This window comes from Vanacampus margaritifer, chromosome 17 (assembly GCF_051991255.1).
Source record: "Vanacampus margaritifer isolate UIUO_Vmar chromosome 17, RoL_Vmar_1.0, whole genome shotgun sequence".
Lineage (NCBI taxonomy): Eukaryota > Metazoa > Chordata > Actinopteri > Syngnathiformes > Syngnathidae > Vanacampus > Vanacampus margaritifer.
In genome coordinates, this window is record NC_135448.1 from 3273308 (window position 1) to 3301208 (window position 27901).

At 41.5% G+C, this 27901-nt stretch overlaps 1 protein-coding gene across 3 annotated transcripts in view; it reads right to left on the minus strand.

Moving 5' to 3' along the window:
* The window catches only part of thrb (thyroid hormone receptor beta), a 63204-nt gene extending 51437 nt beyond the window's left edge, over window positions 1–11767 (minus strand). For all 3 annotated transcript variants that reach the window (XM_077547875.1, XM_077547874.1, XM_077547876.1), the window contains exons 1-3: window positions 11700–11767; window positions 11256–11348; window positions 8553–8607 (exon numbers count right to left, since the gene is read on the minus strand). The gene's annotated coding sequence lies outside the window, so the exon portion shown is untranslated. The remainder of the gene's footprint in view (window positions 1–8552; window positions 8608–11255; window positions 11349–11699) is intronic.
* Between the last annotated feature and the right edge of the window lie 16134 nt (window positions 11768–27901).

The following is a 27901-nucleotide window of genomic DNA, read 5'->3' on the forward strand; positions in this document are numbered from 1 at the left end:
ACATTTCGTATTTGCACATAGAGAAGAGTGGGTTGTACTTCCATAATTAACGCGACATGCCGGCGGCCAGGCTGACGCCACAGGTGTCGGTCACATTTGGCCGGCATCAGATTGGTGTATCGAGACCTCTACACTAACTTGACACAGAGGTTGTGATTACGCTTTTGGCGACAGATGACAGTCGCGAGTAAGTAAGTGACAAGTTCCACTGTGCACCTTTAACTTTTCTTTGTCAAATGTAACTTGCAAATTACCAACAGCAATGACACACTTGCTGCCATTAAAAACAAAGACTGGTCAGGTCAAGCTTTACTTCTGGATGAAGACATCCTGTTGGTCAGTAGGCTGTATCAGATCAAAGACATAATACACATTTAAGGTTGGGGGTATTATGCTTTTTGCAGGTATTTGATAAAAAAAGAATAGAGCTGCCCTCATCTTGGACGCTTATCATTGTTTGAAAGAACTTGTACATGTAAGTAATTATTGATGATGGTTAACAAACACAATTGGTACCATGGATTTATTTTTAAATGTATTTTTATTTTTTAGGTGAGCTGTGCATACTTTAACTCTTTTACTGCCAAAGACGTTAAATGACGTTCTGCAAAAACCTACGGAGGAGCGCCAAAGACGTTAAAAGACGTCCACCCATTTATTATTATTATTTTTTTGGAAACGGGTGCAGGGAAGCCTTGCGGAGCTGTGCTGAAAGTTTCAAGCAGGTCTAGTGAGCCTAATGACTATTTTTGGCCCCTAGAGGGCAGCGATGACTTTCTTTTGACAAGATCGGGTGGGCGTCAGCAGAAGACGTGAGGCGGGGCTAGAGTGTTGAGGGGACAATGGCTGAAGAAGCCATAATGGCGGTTGCAAGCAGCTCACGCTAGAGCCGTTTTTTTCAAAGACAAAAAGCATCGACCAACGATAAATAGCACATTGATGACGATGATGATCATCATCGATGATGATGATGATGGTGACTCCGTGGTTGGATGCATTGACGCGGCAGTAGAATACGTTAGGCGGAGCTAGATGGAGGAGGAAGCGGACAATGTTGCAAGCAGCTCACAGTTGGGAATTTTCAACGCTAAAGAGCACATTGATGACGACGATAATCATCATCGATGATGATGATGGTGACTCCGAGGTTGACAGCGAAATTGGAAGCGTTGACGCGGTGGCTATGACGACGTCATAAAGGTTCACGGGCTAGCGATGCTGACACCGGAAAACGCGGAGCACAACCGAGCACGCTCAGGCGGACGTTCAATCGGAAGAGTGCCCTGAGTCCAATGCATATTCATCGGAGGAGTGGGTACAGTCTGCTACTTGCTATTTATTCCCCGGAAAAAAAAGCCGTCAAGAAAGTGTAACGTCTGCACGCGAAACGGACAATGAAAGTGAAAGTAATCTGTTGTGCGAATCCTGCTCCCTCTCCTTGCACGCAGGAGAGCGTTACAAAAAGAAAAACTGTATTTGAAACATCCACATAATTGTAAGTAGTACCACAGTTGCACACATTTGTAAATAGTTTGCGAAATTGTTTTGTCAAATTGTTACACTGTTGAATGGAAATAAACGTATTTTGCAAACTAAAAACACTTTTTCATTGTTGGTGAAAGCGTTTTACAGAAGTAAAGCACTGTTTAGGTGTTTGTGGCATCATTCATGGACAAAAAGAAGTGTACAATTAACTAGAGTGCATGAAATAACATCGTTTCACAAAAAGCTCTTTTTCTCCGTTTTTTGTTTCAAAACAGAGCTTTTCGGTGAAACTAACCATTTTCTATTGTTGATTACTGAAGAGCGGAATAAGGTAGAAACAAACTTTTTTTCTGATGAAAGATGAGAGTTCAATCTTTCATTTGGTAGTATGTGTGTTTCCATAGTCCAAACACAACATTTTCTGTGGACCTTGAAAGATCAGTCAAAATGCTTAAATCGGCTGGCACTGGCGACATCCCGTTTCTGAAAACGTCTGTCAGTCAAAGAGTTAAGATAAATTGCTACCCTCAATTACCCCCACAACTTAGTTGGAGTGATTCTGTTTCATGTCCATGTTTCTAAAGGAAATAAAATGCAATTGGCTGGAGAGGGAAAGATGTTCCAAGGGCCTTGATCAGCACAACGCTAGAACAGATAAAACAGACCTTCAGACCTCCATTTCTGAGGATAAGAATGTCATTTAAAATTTATAATACTTACTTTGATCCATTGTTGTTGGTGGCTACATTGCATTATTTGATATGCCGCAGATCTGAGACGCCAAGCAGAAATCCTCCAATCTCTGTTTAACTTGATTTATGAACTTATTTTGTGGATCCAAAATCATATGCTGCACACCTAACACCAAAAATAAATTTCAAAATACATTGGTAATGCCAATTGTGTTTGATGACCACCATAATTAATGACTTAAATGAATAAGTTCTTTCAAACAAGGATAAACATGGACAGCTCTAGTGTCTTCTTTTACGGACCAGTCAATGCTCACGTTGTCATGTCTTGTTTCGTTCTGCTTTCTGCTGGTCATTTGTTTCCTGTCTTTTTTTTTGTTTTCCTGGAGTGTCGGAGGGTGGAGTTCCTGTGTCTCAGCTTCAGGCAATCCTAAATAGCAGGCTATTTAGACACAGGACTCACGAGAGGAAGACTGCCAAGTTATTGTTCTTGCTGCTTGCCATTGCCTCAGCATTTTGTTACTCTCGTGCATGTACCTGTTATCCCCTAGTTCCTGCCAGCAGTACTTATTTTCTTCAGTTTTTTCTTGTAAGTACTGCTGTGATTGTTCTGGTTGTTGATTTGTGCGTACCTTGTGTAGGTCGTTTTGTTTTCATTCTTAATCTTAGTTAGTATCCTACTTCCTCCCGTGCTACAACGCCCACCTTCCTTGGTTAGTTATTTTGTTTTTCTGTAGGTACACATTGAGCTTTTGTCACGTCACTTTTTGTTAGTGTTCAATTATGCGTCAAGCTCCTTTTGTTCAATACAAACTGTAAACCTTGCCCACCATTTGAGTTGTATTTGAATCATTCACCTGCGCTTTTGCGCACACCTAACAGAATAACTTAACCGTAACATGGATTCCGCAAACTGAGCAAGTGCTACAGGTTTTGTCAAGCCAACAAGAGCTTGTTGATCTACATGATCACTCCCTCCGGGAGATCATGTCAGCCATTAACGTGTTGACTAACATTTTCTGCTTACGCCTAGATCAGGTTTGCGCTCACCTTTCTGCTTGCAAGTCGGTAGCTTTTCCAGGCGAACCATCCATTCCTTATCCGTCATGATATACAGGGGAACTTGGTTCATGTGGTCAATTCCTCCATCAATATTCATTCGTTTTTGACCAAAAGCCACAGACTTACGCAACTGATCGCTCGCGAGTTGCATTTGTTATGAGTTTGCTTACTGACAAGGCAGCTGCATGGGCCATGGCAATCAGCAATCGGCGTCCTGAGGTTTGTTCTGCTTTTTCTACCTTTGTCGAATAAATTTAAAAGAGTGTTCGACCACCCTGTTAAAGGCAGAGAGGCAGGCAATCGCCTGTTGGATTTTTCACAAGACACACTTTCAGTTGCTGAGTATTACTATTCGCACTTTTGCAGCAGAGAGTGGTTTTGACGACACAGCCCTCTGCGGTATTTTTTGCAGGGGATCAAGCCCCGTGGTTAAAGACAAACTGGCTGTACGAGACGAGACAACTAATTTGGAAGACTTGATCAGCTTGGCTATTAGACTTGATAATCGACTTTGTGAAAGGAGACGTGAACGTGACTTGGAGTTCCAGAGCCAGCCAGCGGGAGCGATGGCAGTGCCACCTGCTGTGGATACCATACAACTCGGGGGAGGACGGTTGAGCTCAAGGGAACGCATCCGGTGCATGAGGGCTCATCTCTGTCTGTACTGCGGGCAACCTGGTCATTGGGTTTCCACCTGTTCTGCAAGACCATCCCAGGGCCCCAGGAACGATCATTAGGATTTGGTTTTGTTGACATTTAACTGTTTCAATTTATATTCTAACTGTTTTGAATTTAGTTATACATGTGTAGATATAGATATTACTATGTCATTTCAATTATTAGATGTATAAGGGTGTGATAATGATTTCTTTAAACTTTGTTTGAACTCTGTCTTCTCTCTCTTTCCGTGAGAAAGGAATGTTAAAACGTTTTCTGTTGATATAATGTGAGGGCATGTTTAAAATACTGTCAGAGTTTCTGGTCATCGGGTCATCAGATAGTAAATTCTAAATCTCCAAGGATTAAGCCTGTCAACATTAATTCTCCAAAGTTTGGAAGTAACTCTGACAGAAACTTGTATCTGTTTTATATCACAAACTCTGCTAGGATTCAGAGGAGGGCGTGGACAAGCCACACAATGTAGAACCTTTACTATAAAGATGCTGGACATTCACTATTACACACACACTTGGAACTCTGAAGAACATTTTCTTGAGTGAGGCTAATTCTGTGTCTTTTAGAAGCTTCTAGAATAAAATCTTGCAAGAACTTCTTCCTCGACTTCATTTATGATTCATTTGAACACGCAATAGATTACAAAATGAATGTAATCTATCAGTTTCCATTCATCAAAGTGGTTCGAAGGCCCATCCTCTGCACCCATCCACCTCCCAACGTCTGTCTACAGACTGTGAATATCTCGAGGCAGATGCTGCTCTACAGGAACAAAGGGCGATACTTCTAGTAAAAGACTTTAACTCCCTGGAATTTTTTCCAGTAACAGCAACAGCATGGAGGTTACAGCATTGGTTGACTCTGGTGTAGATGACTGTTTTGTGGACTTCTCGGTCATTGAGAGACTTGGGGGCAGTCTCATCAAATTAGACAAGGCCAAGGAGGTGCACGATCTCAACAAGAATGGGCTTTTTGTTGTTACACACGAGACCGAATTGTTGGGGTTAGTTTTGTCCGGTGGTATCCATCATGAGTCTAGACGTTTTTTTTTGGTTATGCCTCTGCAGTCCGCACCTGTAGTACTGGGGCTAACCTGGTTTAAGATTCATAATCCAAGCATAAATTGGCAGATACCTAAAATAGTCAGTTGGAGCTTGTTCTGTCATTGTAACTGCTTGCATGCCACTGGTTCTATTTCACAAAAGAAAGAGTTAGCTCCAATAGATTTGTCTTCTGTGCCCACTGAATATCGTGACCTTAAATTAGTCTTTAGTAAGGACCATGATTATACCATTTGATTGTGCGATTGCCTAACGCTAGACTTTATCAGGTGTCAAAACCTGAACAAGAGGCCCTAAAGGAATATATTTCGTCGTCACTGGCATCTGGATTTATTCGGGCATCAACCTCTCCAGTGGGAGCCGGGTTCTTTTTTATAGACAAGAAAGATAAAACGCTCCGTCCGTGCATAGACTACAAAGGGCTTAACAACATAAATGTAAAGACTAAGTATCCTGTGCCACTTATGGACTCTGCGTTTACTCCTCTACATTCTGCCTCCATTTTTACCAAACTAGACATGCACAATGCTTATAATTTGGTAAGGATTAGAGAAGGAGATTAGTAGAAGACGGCATTTAACACTCCCATGGGGCATTTTGAATATCTGGTAATGCCCTTCGGACTTACTAAAGCATCTGCGGTTTTTCTGAATTTGATAAACGATGTTCTCCATGACATGATTGGCCAGTTCTGCTTCGTCTATTTTGATGATATTCTTATATTTTCCAGATCCCTTGAGGAACATCAGCAGCATGTTAGGTTGATGTTGCAACGGCTACTTGAGAACCGGTTGTATGTAAAGGCTGAGAAATGTGAATTCCACTCGCCTTCTGTTCAGTTTCTGGAGTTCATTGTGGAGAAGGGCCAGTTGAGAGCTGATCCAGCCAAAATCCAGGCTGTGGTCGAATGGCCGTCCCCTACATCAAGGAAGCACTTGCAAAGGTTCCTGGGGTTCGCCAATTTCTATAGGCGATTCATCCGCAATTATAGTTGTAAGGCAGAACCTTTGACAAGGCTCACATCAGTAAAGAGACCTTTTAGTTGGACCCCAGAAGCCAAGTCTGTGTTTGTTGAGTTAAAACATCTGTTTACCAACGCAACGTCTCGCCAATGGTCACATGCACTGGACTTTGTCAACGGTCTTCCCTTTTCCTGAGGGAAGACTGTAGTTCTTAGTGTTGTTGACCGGTTCTCCAAAATGGCACACTTCATCCCTCTCCTGAAGTTGCCTTCTTCGCTGTTAACTGCTAACCTGCTTATCGACCACGTCTTCCGGATTCACGGCATCCCATCGGACTTGGTTTCTGACAGAGGTCCTCAGTTTGTTTCCCAAGTTTGGAGGGCTTTCTGCAAGGCAATGGGTGCCACAGCGAGTCTTTCGTCTGGGTACCATCCTCAGTCTAATGCCCAGACAGAGCGGGCCAACCAGGGTTTAGGAGCTGCTCTCCGTTGCGTCTGTCACCAGCATCCATCATCCTGGTCAATCCACCTCCTCTGGGTAGTATGCACACAATTCTCTCATCAGTTCAGCCACATGTATGTCGCCTTTTAAAACTGCTTATGGCTATCAGCCACCTCTGTTGCCTTCCCAGGAGAGCGATGTCTACTTCCACCTTCACCTTCGGCGTGCCCATCGGGTCTGGCGGGACACCCGGCCAGCTCTCCAGTACACTCCTGGCTAGATGGTTTGGCTTTCCTTTAAGGACCTAAAGCTGGCAGGGACTACTAAAAAGTTGGGTCCACGCTTCATTGGCCCATTTGAGATGGATGCTGCCATAAACCCTGCTGCCATGAGACTCAAGCTCCCGCCGCCCTTGAAGGTTGATCCAGTGTTCCACGTGTCCTTGCTGAAACCAGTTTCCTCCAGCCTGCTCTGTCCTCCAGAGGTGCCTCCTCCTCCTCCGCGCCTGATCGATGGTGAGCCAGTCTTTACAGTTGTGAAGTTGCTTAAAACAGTAGTCTTAACATTATGTGTATTTTAAAGAATATCCTTTATATATTTTTATGTTTTTATATTATCAACTGTCGTTTAGAGGCGCCGCTTAACTTTCTCAAATGTTTTGTATTTTTCCATGACATATGAAAACAGAAACTTAACCATGTTTATATGAAACGAAACTGAAACTTAACTGTAATAAAAGCGACGAGGTGGCCGGGGGAGGAGAGAGAGTCGGACGGAGCCGAGCGTGAGTTAAGGTCTCGCGTCTCCTCTCCTCTCCCAGCCGCGGTTGCATTAAGACAAACAAACAGCTTCTGCCTCCTTTTTCCTTTGTGCACAGTCGGTAACTAAGGGGATCTGTAATGTCAGACCCAACATTTAACTGGTGCCGAAACCTGGGACCTGCATCTGGACGGACGACCGCCGCCGAACCGAGGACACCGAGAATCTGTCGACAGCGTCTCCCCTTGCGTGACGGGTCTCGTCGCTCCGGCCACGGCCGTTCGCCCGGACACCGGGTCCTGCGAACCAGACCGGCACCGAGGACTAACAGGTATTATGCTGTTTAATTATCACGATTTACAAAAGTTTGAAAAAGGAACACTAAATATACTGAAGAAGTAACAGAAAAATAGAAAAGTGGGGAGTAAAAGAAAAGCGCTTGGGCGTTGGCCCGTGAAGAAGGAAAACCCATGGTATATATGATCCGGGCATCAAAGGGATCACGGTTTTATTAGATGAGATCCAAAATACTTTTATTGACTAGTTTTTAACTTGTTAAATAAAAGTGTAGTTTTCGGGTGCCCGGGTAGAGGAAATTAAACGTTGCCGTAAATACGTAATAATTTACACCTCCCCACTCATTGTTTACCAAAATATCTGTGTTCAATATAACTAAGATTTATCAGGTCAGAACAGAACTGACTGCGATTAAAAATAATCGCCTAAAATACAAAACATGGTTTTAAATTAGAAAATGGTGCACCACAGAAAAGACTAAGTGTGTGTGTTTGTGTGTGCGTGTGCTTGTGTGTGTGTGTGTGTGTGTGTGTACTGTATGTGTGTTTATGTGATAAGGAAAAGGGAGTAACTGCTGCCCGCTCCGGAGTAGAAACAATGGGCCAGTCATTGAGAAAAGAAATAGAACAACACCAGGATGTTAAGTTTATTGCAAGCTTTGACGCTAATGCGTGCAAGTATCTGGAATCCTGGGTGACCAAGTATGATTTTAACCCGTCTTTGAGAGATGTCAGGAACAAAGAGGAAGTTAAGAAAAGTTTAGTGGAGAAAAGAGCAAAGAAGATTAAAAAGGGAAAGAATGTAGAAAAATTGGAAGCACAACTACGTGCTGTTGAAGTGTGGATAAAACAGTGTAAAATGAGGGCAGAAAGCATTTTGGAAAGTGAAAAAAGAAAAAAGGAAAAGACAGAAAGAAAAATGTACCAGATGAAGATAAGCCAAGAACCTGAAGAAAGCGCACAAAAATATGTGGACCGCCTCCAAGACGTACTGAAACTACATGGTGGCATCGAAGAAAGCACTGAGGCACAAAGCACATACCAAACATTACTGCGGGCAACATTCCTGGATGGACTAGTGGACGGTACAGTCAATTTTATCAAGAAACATTACCACACCTGGAGAACTGCCCCGGTGAATGATCTCGTAGCTTGGGCCTCACACGCTGAAGACCTAAAAAGACAAAAAGCGCAATCATCAGTCTTCAATGCCATGCACACATTTTTTCAACATGCCTCTCCTCCACCTTCTGGACCAATTTATTACCAAAACCAACCCAATCGGGGTAGAGGACGTGGACGCGGAAGAGGAAGAGGCCGACCAGCCACCAGACAGGATGTGTGCTACAATTGTGGCAAGTATGGCCACTTCGCCCGAGATTGCCGCTCCAAACAAAAAATTGAGACCCCAAAATCTGACCACTGGGATCCAACCGAATGACGCGAGCAGGAAAGGTCAAGTGATGAAAACCCTGATGACACCAGAACGATCGTCGAGGTGCTTGACCTGACAGTCCTGTTTAGCCAGATGTCCTCTATTGACCCAGCAGTAAGAAAACTAGGCTTAGGGCCATTTAATACAACATTGAAATTCATTGTGGATTCAGGAGCACAATCCTCCGTGATCACTGATCTACCAACAGGTGTCAAATTGTCAAAAAGCACAATAATGGTCATAGGAGTGGGAGGTAGACCAGCCATCCATTACTTTACCGAACCACTGACCATTATTGATGAAGACGGAACAGAATACCCAGATCAAACTTTCGTTTACGTGCCTCGTTGTCCTGAAAACCTCATCGGACGAGATTTGATAAAAGCCATGAGCCTTGTATTAATGGTCGAAGGCTCCAGCATGGTCGTGACAAAAAGAGGACAAGAAACACCAATGCAGATGTTAGTACTAGAAGGAAAAGACAAACCACGCCCATTCTACAGTCTGGATCCGATCCAAAAAGGTCCAACATCAGTAACAAACAATCTGCAACAGATGCCAGAACAAATCCTACCAAATTCAAATTGGGTGCCCCAAACCACGTACCCACTTCACTCCACCATCCGCTTCGCCCCGAACAAAGAGGACAAAGACTTCTTTGATCAATGGTCCCGATTGACAACCATGCGGGCCCAAATAAAGGACCTAATTTGGGACGAACAGGCAGGATGGATGGCAGCCACAGTAATCTTTCCAGATTACATATATGCATTAACCACATATGAAGGCGTTGGCATTCCCTTCCACATTTCACTGGCAAAACCAACAGGCTGGAGATGGAAAGACATAGGATCAAAAATAAGAGATGTAACATGGTCCGAACAACGACTCCCGTGGACTCCATGTCAAGATGGAAGATTTAAACGCATCATGTCATCAGGAAACGTGGTCTGGAGGAAAAAACTAAACTGGGTGACAACATTTGTCCCCAGCACCCACCTAAGTACATGACATCCAGAGGAAACCACGATCCTGGCACTAAAAGACGCCATGGATCAAATACCACCTCAGCTGTGGTCAGCGTCAAAAACCGATGTGGGCCTAATGACCACAGCCACAGAAGTAACAATTGAACCAAGAACAAACTATCGCCCACGAATCAATCAATACCCACTCAAACCTGATGCCAAAGAAGGAATCACACCAGTAATCATGAACATGGTAAAAGCTGGAGTGCTCATAGAAGCCCCCAAGGTAACTTGTAACACTCCAATCTTTCCAGTAAAGAAAGCAGACACCACGACCTGGCGAATGGTCCACGACTTAAGAGCCGTAAATCAGGCAGTAAAACAGAGAGCCCCCTGCATCCCCGACCCCCACACTCTACTCAATGCGCTGAAGCCACAACAGAAATGGTTCACAGTAATTGATCTAAGCAACGCCTTCTTTTCCATCCCATTGCACGAGTCCGCCCGTCATTGGTTTGGTTTCACCTTTAATCAAAAGAAGTACACCTATACGAGACTACCCCAAGGCTATGCAGAGAGCCCCACCATTTTCTCTCAAGAAATCAACAACTGTCTGAGCCTCCATGAACACAGTGAAACCACTCAAATCTTGATTTACGTAGATGACATTGTCATCGCCAGTCCAACCAAAGAAGAAAATCAAGAAGAAGCAGTGAAACTGTGTCAACACCTGGCAAAGACAGGAAACAAAGCCTCACTGACCAAACTACAGTGGACTCAGACCGAAGTAGTTTTCTTAGGTCACATCATATCGGCAGAAGGAAGAAAACTAACCTCTGATCGGAAACAAGCTATCCTTGATGCCCCCAAACCAAAGACCAAAAGACAGATGATGGCCTTCCTAGGCCTAGTGAACTTTTGCCGTCTATGGGTTCTGGACTTCGCCGAAATAACGCAACCACTGGTGGATTAAATTTACCAAGAAGACATCGCCCTGGCCGATCCCATCACATGGACGAAAAAAGCTAATGAGAAGTTCAATCAGATAAAACAGACCATCACAAGCACAGGCCCCTTGGGCCTACCCGACTACAAGAAACTGTTCACCCAAACAGTGGACTGCAAAGACGGATTCATGACATCCGTCCTACTCCAACAACATGGTACACAAATGTGACCAGTGGCCTACTACTCAAAGAAACTTGATGCTGTCGCCAGAGCCCTGCCCCAGTGTGTCCAAGCAGTGTGTGCCGCAGCAATGGCTGTCCAAGCATCCGCCGAATTGGTGTTGTTCCATCCCACCACTCTACTAGTAACACACTCAGTAGATGTTCTTTTGACTCAAACAAAGATGTCATTTCTCTCACCAGCAAGACATCTTGGCCTAACAACTGTACTGTTGTCCCAACCCCATCTTACCATCAAGAGATGCAGCACTCTCAATCCTGCAAGTCTCCTCCCAGTGGAGACAGATGGGACACCACACAGTTGCACAGAAGCCACCGAGGAAATCTGCAAACCAAGAAGAGATTTGTTAGACACACCCTTACAAGAAGGAGAAGCAGTGTTTGTAGATGGTTCCTCAAGCAAAGATGAACTAGGCAACACCAACACAGGCTATGCAGTGGTCACACAACAAAAGACACTGAAGAGCGGACGATTAATAGGAAATCTGTCAGCACAAGCAGCAGAACTCATCGCGCTAACAGAAGCATGTAAATTATTCAAAGACAAAGCAGTAACAATTTGGACCGACAGCCAATATGCCCACTCGACATTGCACATCTTTGCCGCCATGTGGCTCGACGAGGAATGAAAACATCAACAGGAAAACCTGTTCAACACGCCAAATTACTCACTGACCTTTTGGCCGCTGTACTGCTACCCTCCAAAATAGCAGTATGCAAATGCAAAGCTCACACCTCAGCAAAAGACGCCGTTTCTGTAGGAAATGCAAAAGCAGATTTGGCAGCCAAACAAGCAGGCCAAGACAAAACAAAGATCGTCATGCTCGCCAACCACAAAGAAACACAACAACACAACAACATTCCAAAACAAGTACTAATTGACATGCAAAACAACGCTCCAGACAAAGAAAAAACACTATGGAAAATGATGAACATTGAACTCACCCCAGAAGGCCTCTACCACAAAGAAGACCGACCAGTCATCCCCCGCAGTCTGTTCCACGCAGTAGCCACATTGAGTCATGGGAAGTCCCATGTCTCAACAGGAGGGATGATATCTATGGTAGAACAGACAATGACAATACCACAGGGCTTACAAACCTATTTTAAAACTTTTTGTAGGTCATGTATGGTGTGTTGTCGTCACAATGCTCAGGGAAACTTAAGACCACAGAGAGGGAAATGCCCAGTGGGCTCCTACCCATTTGAAGTTTTACACATGGACTTTATTGAACTACACAGAAGTGGTCAGCACAAGTACTGTTTAGTGTTAGTAGACTCACTAACTAAATGGGTTGAACTTGTTCCTTCAAAACATCCAAACGCCCTCACAGTAGCTAAAGCTATTTGTAAACACATAATACCAAAACATGGCATTCCACGAGTCTTGTGGAGTGATAACGGTAGCCATTTTGTAAATACCATCGTTGACAATATGGCCATCCACTTAGGGATCACCCTAAAAAATCATTGTGCATATCATCCACAGAGCGCAGGCTTAGTTGAACGGACCAACGGTACTATTAAACTAAGACTCAAAAAGACCATGGAAGAAACCAAAAAACCATGGCCTGAGTGTTTATCTCTAGTAAAAACTTACATGAGAATAACGCCAAACCCACAAGGGATCACGCCCTTTGAGGCAGTAACAGGCAGACCCTTTGTGCTCCCCTTATGGGAAAATCAGCCATGGTCAGACAAAACAGGAGAGGCAGATCCACTTACTAAATGGTTATGTGACTTGTTTAAAGAACGGACTGTGTCAAGAGCAAATGATCTGCCCTCTACCTCTATTCCCCCTGCACAGGAAACGGTGACCCCGGGTAACCTGGTGTTGGTGAAGGTGATAAAAAGGAAAACATGGTCGAGCCCACGCTGGGACGGCCCATTCGTTGTTCTCCTGACCACACCCACCGCTCTCAAAATCGCTGAGAGAGAGACGTGGATCCACCAGAGTCACTGCAAAAAGGTCACCGAACTCAGATAAGGGATTACCCCCTGATTCTTGTCAAAAAGAAGAAGAACAAAGGAGAAGATGACCCTTTTTCAGACATTGTTTGGACTTTGATCATTATAATGTTTATCTTATTATGTGTTATTTGTTCCTGCTGTATTGTCCCAATGTCTAAGAGGTTAGTCGCCCGTATGTTCGTGGCCCAGATGTATCAATATAACTTACTACGCGTAGAGGATTATGTTGACACTGTGGAGACCGACACAAAAGTGTAACCCTCATCTTATTGTGTTTTCCTAACTTCAAATTCAGTTCCATTCTCAGACCAAGAGGTTCTCGTCACCGTGCGGTGGGGGAGTTATGGAATTTTTTCCCTTTAAGTTAAGGGTTTTCGCCATTTCCTGAGAATGGTTCAAATGTTGTGAATCTATTAATGAAGTAATACTGAGAAAACTTAATTGTTTTAGTATTTACTGATGTCCTTTTAAATCCACAACAGGAGGGAATGTGAAGTTGCTTAAAACAGTAGTCTTAACATTATGTGTATTTTAAAGAATATCCTGTATATATTTTTATGTTTTTATATTATCAACTGTCGTTTAGAGGCGCCGCTCAACTTTCTCAAATGTTTTGTATTTTTCCATGACATATGAAAACAGAAACTTAACCATGTTTATATGAAACGAAACGAGGAGAGAGAGTCGGACGGAGCCGAGCGTGAGTTAAGGTCTCGCGTCTCCTCTCCTCTCCCAGCCGCGGTTGCATTAAGACAAACAAACAGCTTCTGCCTCCTTTTTCCTTTGTGCACGGTCGGTAACTAAGGGGATCTGTAATATCAGACCCAACAACAGTGAGGTCCGTTTTAGACTCCAGAAAGAGGGGCAGGGGTGTGCATTATCTCGTTGACTGGGAGGGGTACGGTCCTGAGGAGTGTCAGTGGGTCCTCCGCTCTTGGATCTTGCTGTGGTCTGTGACTTCCACTCTCTCCACCCTGATAAACCGGGTAGGCCGCCAGGGGGCGTCAGTTAGAGGACAAGTTCTTTCAAACAAGGATAAACATCGAATATAAGGACAGCTCTAGTGTCTTCTTTTACAGACCAGTCAATACTCACCTTGTCATGTCTTGTTTCATTCTGCCCTCTGCTGGTCATTTGTTTCTTGTCTTTTTTTTTGTTTTCCTGGAGTGTCGGTGGGCGGAGTTCCTGTGACTCAGCTGCAGGCAATTCTAATCAGCAGGCTATTTAGACACAGGACTCACGAGAGGAAGAGTGCCAAATTATTGTTCTTGCTGCTTGCCATTGCCCCAGCATTTTGTTACTCTTGTGCTTGTACCTTTTATCTCCTAGTTCCTGCCAGCAGTACTTTTTGCCTTCAGTTTTTTCTTTTAAGTACTGCTGTGATTGTTCTGGTTGTTGATTTGTGCGTACCTTGTGTAGGATATTTTGTTTTCATTCTTAATCTTGGTTAGCTGCCTACTTCCTCCCGTGCTACTCCACCGACCTTCCTTGGTTAGTTATTTTGTTTTTCTGTAGGTACACATTGACCTTTTGTCACTTTTTGTTAGTGTTCAGTTATGCTAAACCTTGCCCACTATTTGAGTTGCATTTGAATCCTTCACCTGCGCTTTTGCGTACGCCTAACACACCTTCCTTTGTGCTGAAGATCTAAAATCTGGGACACTGTCTTGGTTCACCTTTGGCTTCTCACACATTTCTTGCAAGGTTTAGTAATGTATAGCTCGATTAAGCAGACTATCCTTGTCAGCTAAAATGGAGAGAAGTACAGCAGTATTTTAGTATTACACTCTTTTTAAAAACAAAACAAATAAATGAACCGTTAAAAAACACATCACAGCACTTCGACTCACTTAGAGTCAGGTACACTGGCGTGCACAGGTAGACCCCTAATGGTGCTCACACCCTTGCCCCTCTGTCCTAAAAAAAGTGCCCTTTGGAAAGTTTTTTTTTGTTTGTTTGTTTTACTGAGGACAGGTCAATGTTGACACAATCTTTTAGAAAAGCTGCATGATTAATCGCGTGTGGAAAAAAACAACAATATGTGTCCCCTGCATGTGCACCCGACCTAGCTCTCTCGCTCGCTTCCTTTGTCACGTGAACGCTAATTACCAACAGTCGCGGTGTGGGACAGACACACACACACGCAACTCTTTCCCCTGCTGCGCCGCGAGTGATGGGCATGACAGTTCTTTTAAGTGACATGAATCTTTAGAATCAGTTCATTAAAAAGAACCGTTCAAAAGATTCGTTCATCAAATCGCGAAGATTGACGACATGAGCGTGTTGTTAAAACATGTCATTGTTTTTTAAAGATGCAATCATCATAAATATTCCAACATTGTTTTCAACTCGAAAGGTAAACGGAATGGTTGCAAACATGCTGGGGAGCATCTGAAACACACAGCACCGAGAAGAGGAAGATGACAGTAAGGCCAATTTTTTATTTTTTCATGACGTCACTGAGGAAATGTACACACTACATTTGGGCCATGCCTTTGTTTCTTTTGTTGCTGAAAAAAATGTATGTTCAATCAAAATACAATCCATTGTAATGTTGCACTTTTACATGCCTCTATTGATTTAAAGACACATTTTGGATTTCTGTAACTAATATAGTTATTTTGGCCAGTTAAAATATACAATATGGTTCAATTGCTAATAGAGTTAATACTTAACAAGCTGAGATAAATGTTTTTTATTTTTTTATTTTTAAACAAAGTATTTTAAATTAGATTCTTTCTAAATGCTCCATTCCTTTAGTAGCTCAAGTCCAATGAACATAGTCTACTTAACCTATTCAACACTTTTACGCAACTTTTGTTTTTAACTTTATTTTTACGTTGGGCCCACCCAACCATGTTTACAGTGCACAAATTTGACCAACTGTCCTCTTTTCAAAAAACATTTTGCACCGCGAATGCTCATTGAGAGAATGTGATTTCATACATTGTTATCATTCTGCCATGTTGTCAGATTTATGTTACAGTATCTATTGTTTAATTTTAATGTGTTTTCCAGTATAATTTATTGTCACACTCTTAAATTTTTTGCCTGTCATTTTTTTTTTTTTTTTTGCCTAAATCATCTCCTCATGATGCAAATGGTTAAATTTTTTGTGTTTCCTGAAAAATCTGAAAAAATGACTTAGGCGATTATTTTAAGAAGGTGTCGATTTACCATTTAAAAAGACAAAATTTGTAAGAGAGTCATTTATGGACACTTTTTTGCCTAAATCTCTTTGCGACTTGCTATTCATCGTCCTGCCTAAATTTGACATTGCTTCTCAACAGAACCCACTGTATCACATTGCTTCATTTACACTAATGTTTTGCTTGTTGAAATTTCCTCAAAGTTTAACTGAATTGGTATGAATCATAGAGATATCATATTACAATGTGAATTTTGTGATTTCAGGAAATAAAAAGCTCTTAATATGGTCCTGGTTACTGCTATTACATTATGCAATTTGTAATTTTTGCTTTCTTTTATTTTTACAGATGCCTTGCATCATGCATGCACTGTAGCATAATGGAGGGATGGACACCAGTTAAAAAAAGTAAGATTAAGAAAGCCTTCATTAACAAATGGCGCATGAGGCCATACAAAGACTTATTTGTTGTTCATGTTTAAAAAAATAAATAGCTCTAAAATAGACTTATTAATGTTAGGAGGCAGATACAGTATCTGTTTCAGTTTGTAGTTAAAAGCATACTTAACCAAAAAATAAACTTTTATCCATTCACCCTCATGTTGTTGAAGTGTTCGGAGAGGTTTCTGGATACAACTACCGTCAGCTCCACGAGGTGTTGAGATGATACAAAAACCACTCCTAACACTATATATATATATATATATATATATATATATATATATATATATATATATATATATATATATATATAGTTACCACAAGGATATTGTGAATGTCCCACAATACCCTTTCAAGCAATTACAAATTACTTGGGTACATTTGAAAGTCAGATTTTAACTTGCATAGACGACTTTTTTTGTGGCATCAAATTGAACTGTAAGAAAAAGAAAAAAACAATTTGCTAAAAATGGAGAATATTGAAATTAAGGTTATATTACACTTTTGCGCAACAAGGGTGTAATATTTAGGTTATGTTTTAACTGTAAAGTGGTTATTTTGGAGACCCAACGAGAAAAGAAGCAATCTTGTCGGCCCTAAGATTTGAAACAAAACACTAAATGATATCTTAAACCCATGGGTGGTATTGTGACCCGATGTGAGCTTTTGTTATTTTTGATTATGCTATTTTAAAATGAAATAACACCCACGGGTTGATTTTGGGGCTGCACAATTACTGCGTGAGTTGGGAGGATAATAATGTTAAGATAACAATGCCACTCCTGAAATTGAATTGAGACACCGATGACAAAGACAATTTCTGACAAATTTTGATGGATAGATGAATGTGAAAAAGGCAGTTTGTGAATTAAATTCAACAACGGCAGTATTGGCTTTACCAAAATATTAGAAAGCCATTTGAGCAGACAGTTGATGGCTGATATGGTTACGACTTTAGTTTTGTTTAGAAAACATGAAGTAGAACTTAAGACAGTATCATATATTCATTGTTTACAAGATGGTTGATATGCATGGTGGCTTTATTACAACTACATATAACTTTGGAAAAAAATATTACATTAAACCTAGCTGTATGGGTTGTAAACAACAAAAGATGTAGTATGTTACAATTATTTAAAAAAATGCCTGACTGTGAGTCTACTATGAGCAGACCTAAAAATTCTGCCCCTCCAAGACATGTAAACTACAATGTTCTTTCGCAAATTAGGGCTCGAGCAGAAATGGCTACGAGGTTCCTATTGTTTTTTAAATCACGCAGTTGCTTTTTAAAATCTTGCCGATTTGTGGATTTTTTGTAAAACCGTGTAATTTCTAACAAAAATAAAGGATGCTAACCCTGTGATACAGGAGGGAACATTCTAGTGCACCAATTAGAAAAATGAAAACCTGTAAAAATTAAGGTGTTATTATTAATGAATTATATGTAGTGAAAGTTTGTTTAAGTGGATAGTAACTTTGAGTTGTGAGTCATGAATGTCTCAACAGGGGGGATATGGTAAACATGGTAACAACACTTTACTACATATAATTTCAATGTTTTAAATTTGTTTATGTTTATAAAAGTTTTGTTATGTATGGATTTGATGTTTCTAATATTCTACAATGTATGTTAGTCTGTATGGATTTTATTGAACTTAACAAATGTAAGACTTTGTGAATATTACCAAGTACTGATAAAGTTTTTAAATTAGTTGAAATTGTTCCAGCAAAACATCTGGACTTTATTATTATGGCAAAAGCATTGTGTAAATATATCATGTCTATATGGCATAGTAGTTATTTGGAGTAATAAATGAAAGTCACTTTGTAAGTCACATTGTTAAGAGGAAAAATAAAAACAAATACATGACCGAGGTATGAGGATTATATCGGATAGTATGGATTCAGTTCAAATATATATGAGAGTTATAAAGGGAACATGGCAGTTTAGCCCGCTGTGACTATATGAGGAGATTGTTTAATCAAATGCCAGACGACTCTCTGCCTCTGCAGGAAGGCCAACCTCCCATCAAGGGTTGTGACTGGGTTTTGATCAAAGGTCCAGCCCAAGGTGGGAAGGTGCTTGTAAGTGTTGTTGATGACCCCGAAGGTTGTGAAGATCGCTGAACAACCCTCCTGGATTCACCTATCGCACGGCACAAAACAGGTACCATTGTCTAACAGCTTGTCCGGTTGCGGAACGAAGCCTGACCGAATCAAGGTCAGAGAAGGGGAAAACAAGCAGCTGTGTCAGTCAGTCAGTAAAGAGGATGGGAGCATGCTCCCCACAAGTTCGCCAAACCACTGTGAAGTCCAGGGCCTGTCAATTGTGCAGGAAGTGTTGGAAGGGACAAATCAAGGAGACGAGTCCCTCTCCTGAATCGAACGGGAGGGTAAGATGCGACTCATTTGGGGCTGTCTTTTATTATTTTTTGTTTTGTTTTTGGGGCCATCTTGAGGGGGAGGTGAGACAGCTGGCTTAATTACTAACAATGAACAACATGTACTGAAACAATGGACAATACACACACATTAGCGCGAAGACACTGGGCAATGCTCATTGGAGCACGAACGCTGGATATTACATACACACTCAAGTACAGGAAAAGAACACATGTTGCTGACTGACAAATATAGAGAAAAAGACAAGAAAAAAAATCCCTCCCAAAAATAAGATGATTTCTACCTACAATTTAACGAGGAAATCAGGACTTGAAAGGAACGTGCGACAACACATTGATTGCACTTTACAGATAACATTTTGGATTATATTGTTGTATTGATGATTATTCTGTTATGCTTTATGATATTTTATTTGCCTATTTAACAAACATATGGTATCGGTATGTTTTAAATGATTGTGGAGGTGATACTCAGAATTCAGGGATGTTGTATAATGTTTTCATTAGCAATAATAATATCACATGAATAAGCACTTTACTATTTGCTGCAATAAAGAATTGCTTCTGCTTGCAATGAAGAATGCTTGCTTCCACACACATAGTCAGATTAGGACAGACTATCTAAAATGACTCATGCAATGAAGAATTGCTTCTGCTTGCAATAAAGAATACTTTGCTCTGCTCCTACATAGCATATTAAGGTAGTCATATCTAACAGGTGATTAATAGGAGATGACTCATGATGACTACAAGAACAAGAACATCCAACCCAGCGGAATTAATTGAGCCAGTCCGCTAAAAGACGCCCTGTTGTCTGTTAAGAAATGATTGCAAACTTGACCACACATGTGCTCAGCACTTACATGCACACACACATAGACAAACAAGTACACTGTGTTTCAACTACGCTGTACCCCCCACAACCCTGTAGAGTTGGAGTACCCATGTAACCAAGGACTGCCCTAAAGAAATAAAAAGATAGGGCTCGGCAGAGTGTGCTTCAGAGCGATAGAAGGTTGTAACTGAGGCACACCCTCTGCCTGTTCTCCTCGGTAGCTTGTGAAAATGTACAAGGTGTCTTCTCTCCTTCATTGTGTTGTGTTTTTTTATGAATGTAATCTTATTGAACCTGACATCTTTGTAGCACCCCTAAACCTCTGATCCTAGAATCGCCTCTGGTCAGTACTTTCCCCATCTCTGTTCACGAATCCTTCGGCGCTCTCCGCCATGTCTGAAGTTGAAAAGTTCTCTCAGCTCGGACACTTGGGTATCAAAAGAAATTCTCAGTTCTCCAGTGGAAAATAAGACACGAGTGGGCGTTCGCGTGCAATTTTCAACTTGACATGATATTTACCATAATTTCAATACCACATGGACAGCATTGAGTCCATGAAACTGTAGCGGTGGTACTGGTCAGATACAGAGTAAATTCAACATGGTTACTTGAAGACAGAGAGTAGTGAATGACTTATGTCGTTGTTGTGGTAAAAACTTGATGATGGAGTTGGATGGTGGCACAGAGTGACACTTCATTTTTCCACATAGTGCGTGCGGCATGGCGTCACTTAACTACAGTGATACTATTAATGCCATCAAGAGGTGGGGCTAAACAAGGAAATGGCGCAGAGGTATTTGGTAGTAGATGATAAGTTGATTTCGTGTGCAGAAAGGATTGGATACCTGTCATGTCTGGGTAGAGCTGGCTTTGGTTGAGGGTCCTGATTGGTCCTGAGTGGATGCCTGCCCTTCCGCAGGTTGACCAAGCCGGGCCCTCAGCCACTTGTGCCTGGCCCCAGGTGTGACTAATCCCCTAATTTGTGTGGGTGCATTTAATTCCCGGGTGGTGATCAGTCCCTTGTGGGATCATTCTGTCACGGTGTGGTCACGGAGCGACGTGGTGACTGTCGATGTGTGGCGTAGAGGACCCAAAAAGCAGGGAGGCAGGAGAACCACAGCAGGAGTGCAGGCGAGACTGGCATGCTTTATTGTAAAACTCAAAATCAAAAACGACAGAACAAACTCCGGGGGTGACCATGACAATCGGCAATGATCCCACAAGGGACTGATCACCACCCGGGAATTAAATGCACCCACACAAATTAGGGGATTAGTCACACCTGGGGCCAGGCACAAGTGGCTGAGGGCAATGTTGACTTTTCACCAACCATGACTGTTTTAGTTGTGACCAAACAGTTCAATTTTGGACTGATCTGTCCACAGAAGGGACTTCCAAAAAGCTTCAGTGTTGTCCAGGTACTCGCTGGCAAAGTTGAGATGGGCATCTTTGATCTTTTTTTTGTGAGCAGAGGCTTCTACCTAGCAAGCCTTCCATGAAAACCTTGTCGATTGACTTTTCTTCTGATTGTTGAAGCAGCACATGTGTCCCAGATGCAGCAAAAGAGGTCTGCAAATCCCTCGATGTGATGCACAGGTTGGCTTTCACCTGAATTATCATTTGTCTTGTGGTTCTTGCTGATATTTTAGATGGTCATCCACTTCTAGTCAGGATTGTATTAATTCTCAGTGTTCTCTAGTTGCAGATGATCTGCTTCACAGTAGAATGATGAAGCTCAATTTTTTTTAGATGACTTAATAGCTTTCCCCAGACAAATGTGCTGTCACTACCCACTTCCTGAGGTCCCCTGAGATTTCTCTTCCTCTCAGCATAACTGACCTGTATGGGTTTACCTGGGTAAGACTAAAGTGACGTGGTTTTGTCTTCGTTTCAGTCAGTGTTGCAAAATTTCTTTGCTAATTCTCTCATTTCATTGGTCCATTTCAGTGGTTAGTTAAGGTACCAATTTGTCCTACCTGATCCTACTTGACTGCTTGTCTTAAGCAATGTGGCTCAGTGTTACTTACTTTTGCACCTACATGAATTGACCAAAAACTATTTTTATTTTTATTCTGGAGAGCTCAGTATTGTTCATTCGATTTGACATGTCATCATTGCTCTCCTTTATATATATATATATATATATATTTTTTTTTTGTATGTGTATGTGCGTGTGTGTGTGCGTGCGAGTGTGTGTGTGTATTCATTAGTTCACCTAAAACCTATTAAAAAAAATCCCATACCGTTCACCTAAACCAAACACTTCCGGCCAGAGTCGTGACGTCGTCAGGAGACCAGAGGAAGGACCAAAGAAAAGAAAGGAAAGTGAAATCCAGCACCGACCAGACACCACCCACCAGGCCACTAACCAGAGTCCTTCACCAAACCCAGAGACATCTAAACTCCAACAAATCAGGGAGACCTCAAAAGACCAAAGGAGAGACTGAGAAAAGGAAGGACAGACGAAGCAGAGTGAGATCCACAGACACCAGCCTCCACCGATTCAGCGACCTGAGGATGAAGCAGATTGTGTCTGAGTTTCGATAGATGCTGGTGTGGTGGACCTGGCATGCATGAAAGTCTCCACCAAAGAGGGGAGCTGTCGACCCCCACCAGGACAGAGCAAGCGCAACACCTCAGGGCCCCCCAGGCCGCGGCAGCGCCAAAGGACGACCCCCGGGCCCCGCAGGGGCCACCGGCCAGAGAGCAAACCCAGGAGCAGGAGCGCCCCCCACCCCAACGCGGCCCGCGCCCCCAACCCAACGCAGCAGGACGGGGCACTGCAGGCCCGCCAGGCACCCCACCGGTCCACAGCCCCCGCCCCCCGGTTTTGACTACACAATAGATTTTAAAAAAAGAAAGAACAATGCATTGAAATGCTAAACCTACACCTGTTATTTCATATAAAACGTAATAGTTCAGATTGAACAACAAATCCAAATTGCTCAAGAGGTTCACAAACTTTTCAGCAGCACTGTATAGTAGATGCGTTGCTTCCCCGTTGAACTTCATTGACGGTTAGCCAATCAGCCTGGCGACTTGGACGTGCCATCCCGGCGGATCTAGCTGCGGGCGCGCTTCCAAGGGAGCCCGGTGTCTAGCCCGGTGCTTAGCCTAGCCTAGCGCGAATTCGAAGGGTCGGACGTCTTAGCGGGGCCGCCAAATTCCGCCGGGGCCAGCAGTCTAGACTGGTGCGAGTCCAGCTCCAAAGTCATGATATGTTAAGATTAAATACATTTTGCTCACTTGCTCTTCAAGTGCAGCCTTTTGTTTGTTGTGAATTTGCCTTGTTTCACACACATACATACATTATTTTTTCTTCCTTAAGTAAAACAACATTAGTGTCAGGTTCATTCAACATAGACATTTAATAAACAGACACGGAAGGAAGACGAGCTATATATTCTTATTACTGACGAGGAGAATGAACAGAGATGTGCAGATCACAATCTCCTGCCCATTCTGACAAATTCTGTCGTTCTTCCTATTTTTATTGGGTAGACCTATCACATGGAGATTACTGCTCTGAGGGGATTGGGGATATACGCAGCAGCAATGTGACAATCATTTACAGAAATGAGTCACTACACAGACAACAATGCAAACATTTTAAACATTTCTTAACACTAAAAGCTTCTCAACCATCAAAATGTTCCGGCCAGTTGTGATGAGGGCACAGTTCCTGTCTTGTGATGAAGCTTCGTGACTGCAGTCGACTCCAACTCGCACAGTTCAGATGTCACAATGTTGAATAAATCCACAATGTTGAATAAATGCTTTTCAATTAATAAAAGACTAAATATGGGATAATTACGATACATTTATATACAGTAACATTTTCCTGCACACTTCCTGCAGAGGCAGAGAGTCGTCTGGCATTTCGTTAAACAGTTTCACTTCCTTGTCATTTAACAATCTCCTCATATAGTCACATCAATTTATTTATTTTGCTCGGCTTAACAGGTTATTTACAATAGGCACATTAAATAGTCTATCACACAAAATTCCAAGCGGGCTAAACTGCCATGTTCCTTTTATAACTCTCATATATATTTTAACTGAATCCATACTATCTGATATAATCGTCATACCTTGGTCATGTATTTATTTTTATTTTTCCTTTTAGCAATGTGACTTACAAAGTGACTTTCATCAGTACCTGGTAATATTCACATTGTATTACTTTTGTTCAATTCAATAAAATACATCGCTCTAACAAAAACATTAAAATCACAAAAAAGTTTAAAACTTAATTAAAAACATAATTCATATGTTACCATATTTACCAAATATCCCCCGTGTTGAGACATTCATGGCTCACAGCTCAAAATTATTATCCAATCCACTTAACAAACTTTCACTACATGTGATTCCTACATCATTTATAATAACTTCTTAATATTTACAAAAGGTTTTCGTTTCTCTAATTAGTGTACTACAGTGTTCCCTTATTAATCATCGGGTTAACATCCTCTTTTCTTGAAAAATTACAGTTTTGCAAAAATCCACAAAATCCACAAGATTATAAAAAACAACAACTGCATAATTGCAAAAACAATAGGGATCTTGTAGCTGTCTTTGCTAGGGCCCTAATTTGCAAAAGAACACTGTAGTTTACATGTCTTGGAGGGGCAAAATTTTGAGGTCTGCCCATAATAGACAGGCATTTTTTCAAAAACGAATTGTATTGTACTACATCTTTTGTTATTTACAACCATATAGCTAAGTTTAATGTAATACATCTTTCCAAAGTTATATGTAAGCCACCATGCCTATCAATCACTTTGATTTTTAAACAATGAATATATGATTCTGGCTTAAGTTCTACTTCATGTTTTCTAAACAAAACAAATGTCGTAACCATATCAGAAATCAACTTTCTACTCAAATGGCTTTCTAATATTTTGATAAAGCCAATACTGCCGTTGTTGAATTTAATTCACAAACTGCCTTTTTCACATTCATCTATGCATTCAAATTTGTCAGACATTGTCTAAGCATAATTATACAGTTATACAATTATACAACTCACGCAATAATTGCGCAACCCCAAAATTGGGTGTTATTTCATTTTAAAATAGCATAATCAAAAACATTAAAAGCTCACAATGGGTCACAATGCCACCAATGAGTATAAGGTATCATTTAGTGTTTGTTTTTTTTAATCTTAGGGCCGACAAGATTGCTTCTTTTCTCGTTGGGTCTCGATAATAATAATTTTACAGTCAAAACATAACCTAAATATTACACCCTTGTTGCGCAAGTGTAATACAACCTTATTTTCAATACTCTCAATTATATCTCAATATTCTCAATTAGTAAATTAAAGTTTGTTTTGTTTTTTCCTTTTTCTCACGGTTCAATTTGATGCCACAAAAAAAGTCGTCCATGCAAGTTAAAATCTGACTTTCAAATGTACCCAACCAATTTATAATTCCTTGAGAGGATATTGTGGGACATTCACAATATGATTGTGGTAACTATATATATATATATATATATATATATACATATACATTTACACACACACACACACACACACACACACACACACACACACATATAGATACATACATACATACATACATACATACATACATACATACATACATACATACATACATACATGTCTGGTCGGTGCTGGATTTCACTTTCCTTTCTTTTCTTTGGTCCTTTCTCGGGTTTCCTGACAGCCTCACGACTCTGGCTGAGAGTGTTCGGTTTAGGGAAATGGTATGGGATTTTTAAATTTTTTTTTATAGGTTTTAGGTGAACTAATGAATGCACGCACGCACGCACATACACATATTCACCCATATACAAAAAAAAATAAAAATACCCAAAAATATATATATATATATATATATATATATATATATTAAAAAAAAAAAAAAGGAGAGCAATGATGATGACATGTCAAATCGGTCAAATTACCGAATGAACAATACTGAGCTCTCCAGGGCATCCGACGCAAAAACTTCGCCAAATCATACATGCGAATCAAATATATGACTTCCATACCGGATCGGTCGAGGCCTGGGTTAACAACGACCTACAGGGGTGCCGGTTGAAACTGGACTACTGTTGGTCGAAGAAGGGGAGGAGGAAGGTGTGTTCGTTGGAGTAAAGAGAAGAGGAACACCAAGAGTCTAGGACTGAGAGTAGGGAGTTTGAATGTTGGAACTATGACAGGAAAAGGTAGAGAGCTGGTTGACATGATGCAGAGGAGGAAGGTGGACATATTGTGTGTTCAGGAGACCAGGTGGAAAGGGAGCACAGCTAGAAGTTTAGGAGCAGGGTTCAAGTTATTCTATCATGGTGTAGATAGTAAGAGAAATTGAGTAGGAGCTAACGTGAAGGAGGAGTTTGTTAGGAACGTCTTGGAGGTAAAAAGAGTGTCAGATAGAGTGATGAACCTGAAGCTATGAATCAAAGGTGTGTTGATCAACGTTAGTGGGTATGCGCCACAGGTAGGATATGATCTGGAGGAGAAGGAGAACTTTTGGTTGGACCTTGATGAAATGATGCAGAGCATCCCTAGAAGTGAGAAAGTTGTCATTGGTGCAGACTTCAATGGATACATTGGTGCATTAAACAGAGGTGATGGGCAAGTTTGGTATTGTTAGATTACCTGTTTTTGTAATCTTTTGCGTGTTCAAATAAATCAGAGTTGAGATCTTGTGAAGAGGGTCCTTGCAAGTTTTTTTAATCAGAAAGTTTCTGATGACACAGAGGAATTTCACCAAGCCATGTTTCTGTCCAAATGTGTGTCGTCTCTCTCAGACACGGGACTTTTATTAGAAAAAACAATGTTTCCCAGGAAAACGCCTCTCCCCTCCCAGTATGCTAGCTCGTCCTTGAACTTTCAAAAACCGGATTTCTAACGAACAGAAACTAGACTTCTTAGATAAATAAAAGAAACGTATTAACTTTCTCATTTCTGGGAAAATAGAACAGATAACAAAGGGGACAAAAGCATTACTCATCAAGCTGTATTAAGTTAACATCTAACATATCTACATCTACACAACTATAACTAAATTCAAAACAGCTAAAATATAAAATTAAATAGTAAAATGTTAACAGTATCCAGGAGAGAAACGCAGAAGGACAGATGGTGGTTGACTTTGCAAAAAGAATGGAAATGGCTGTCGTGAATACTACCAGGAAGTAGCAAAGATTAGTAAGGATGAAGTGAGAAGGACATTGAAAAGGATGAAGTGTGGAAAGGCACTTGGTCCTGATGATATACCTGCGGAGGTATGGAAGTGTCTAAGAGAGGTAGCAGTATAATTTCTGACTGGGTTGTTAAACAGAATCTTAGATAGTGAGAAGATGCCTGAGGAATGGAGAAGTTTGCTGGTGCCCATTTTTAAGAACAAGCTAGAGTTGTGGCAATTACAGAGGAATAAAACTAATGAGCCACATAATGAAGCTATGGGAAAGAGCAGTTGAAGATAGACTGAGGGCAGAGGTGAACATTTGTGAGCAGCAGTATGGTTTAGTGCCAAAAAAGATTACCACAGCTGCAGTATTTGCTTAGTGGATTTTGATAGAGAAGTACAGAGAAGGTCAGAAGGAGCTGCATTGTGTCTTTGTAGATCTGGAGAAAGCTTACGACAGGGTGCTCAGAGAGGAACTGTGGTTTTGTATGAGGAAGTCTGCAGTAGCAGAGAAGTATGTTCAAGTGGTGCAGGACATGTATGAGGACTGTAAGACAGTGGTGAGGTGTGCTGTAGGTGCGACGTAGGAGTTCAAAGTGGAGGGGGACTACATCAGGGATCAGCTGAGAGCCCCTTCTTGTTTGCTATGGTAATGGACAGGATGACAGATGAGGTTAGACAGGAATCTACATGGACTATGATGTTTGCAGATGACATTGTGATCTGTAGTGAGAGCAGAGAACAAGTGGAGGTTTGCCCTGGAAAGGAGGGGAATGAAGGTTAGTCGTACCATGACGGAGTATCTGTGTGTGAATGGGAGGGACCCAAGTGGAAGAGTGAGATTACAGGGAGAAGAGACCAAGAAGGTGGAGGTGTTAAAGTATTTAGGTTCAACTGTCCAGAGCAATGAAGAGTGTG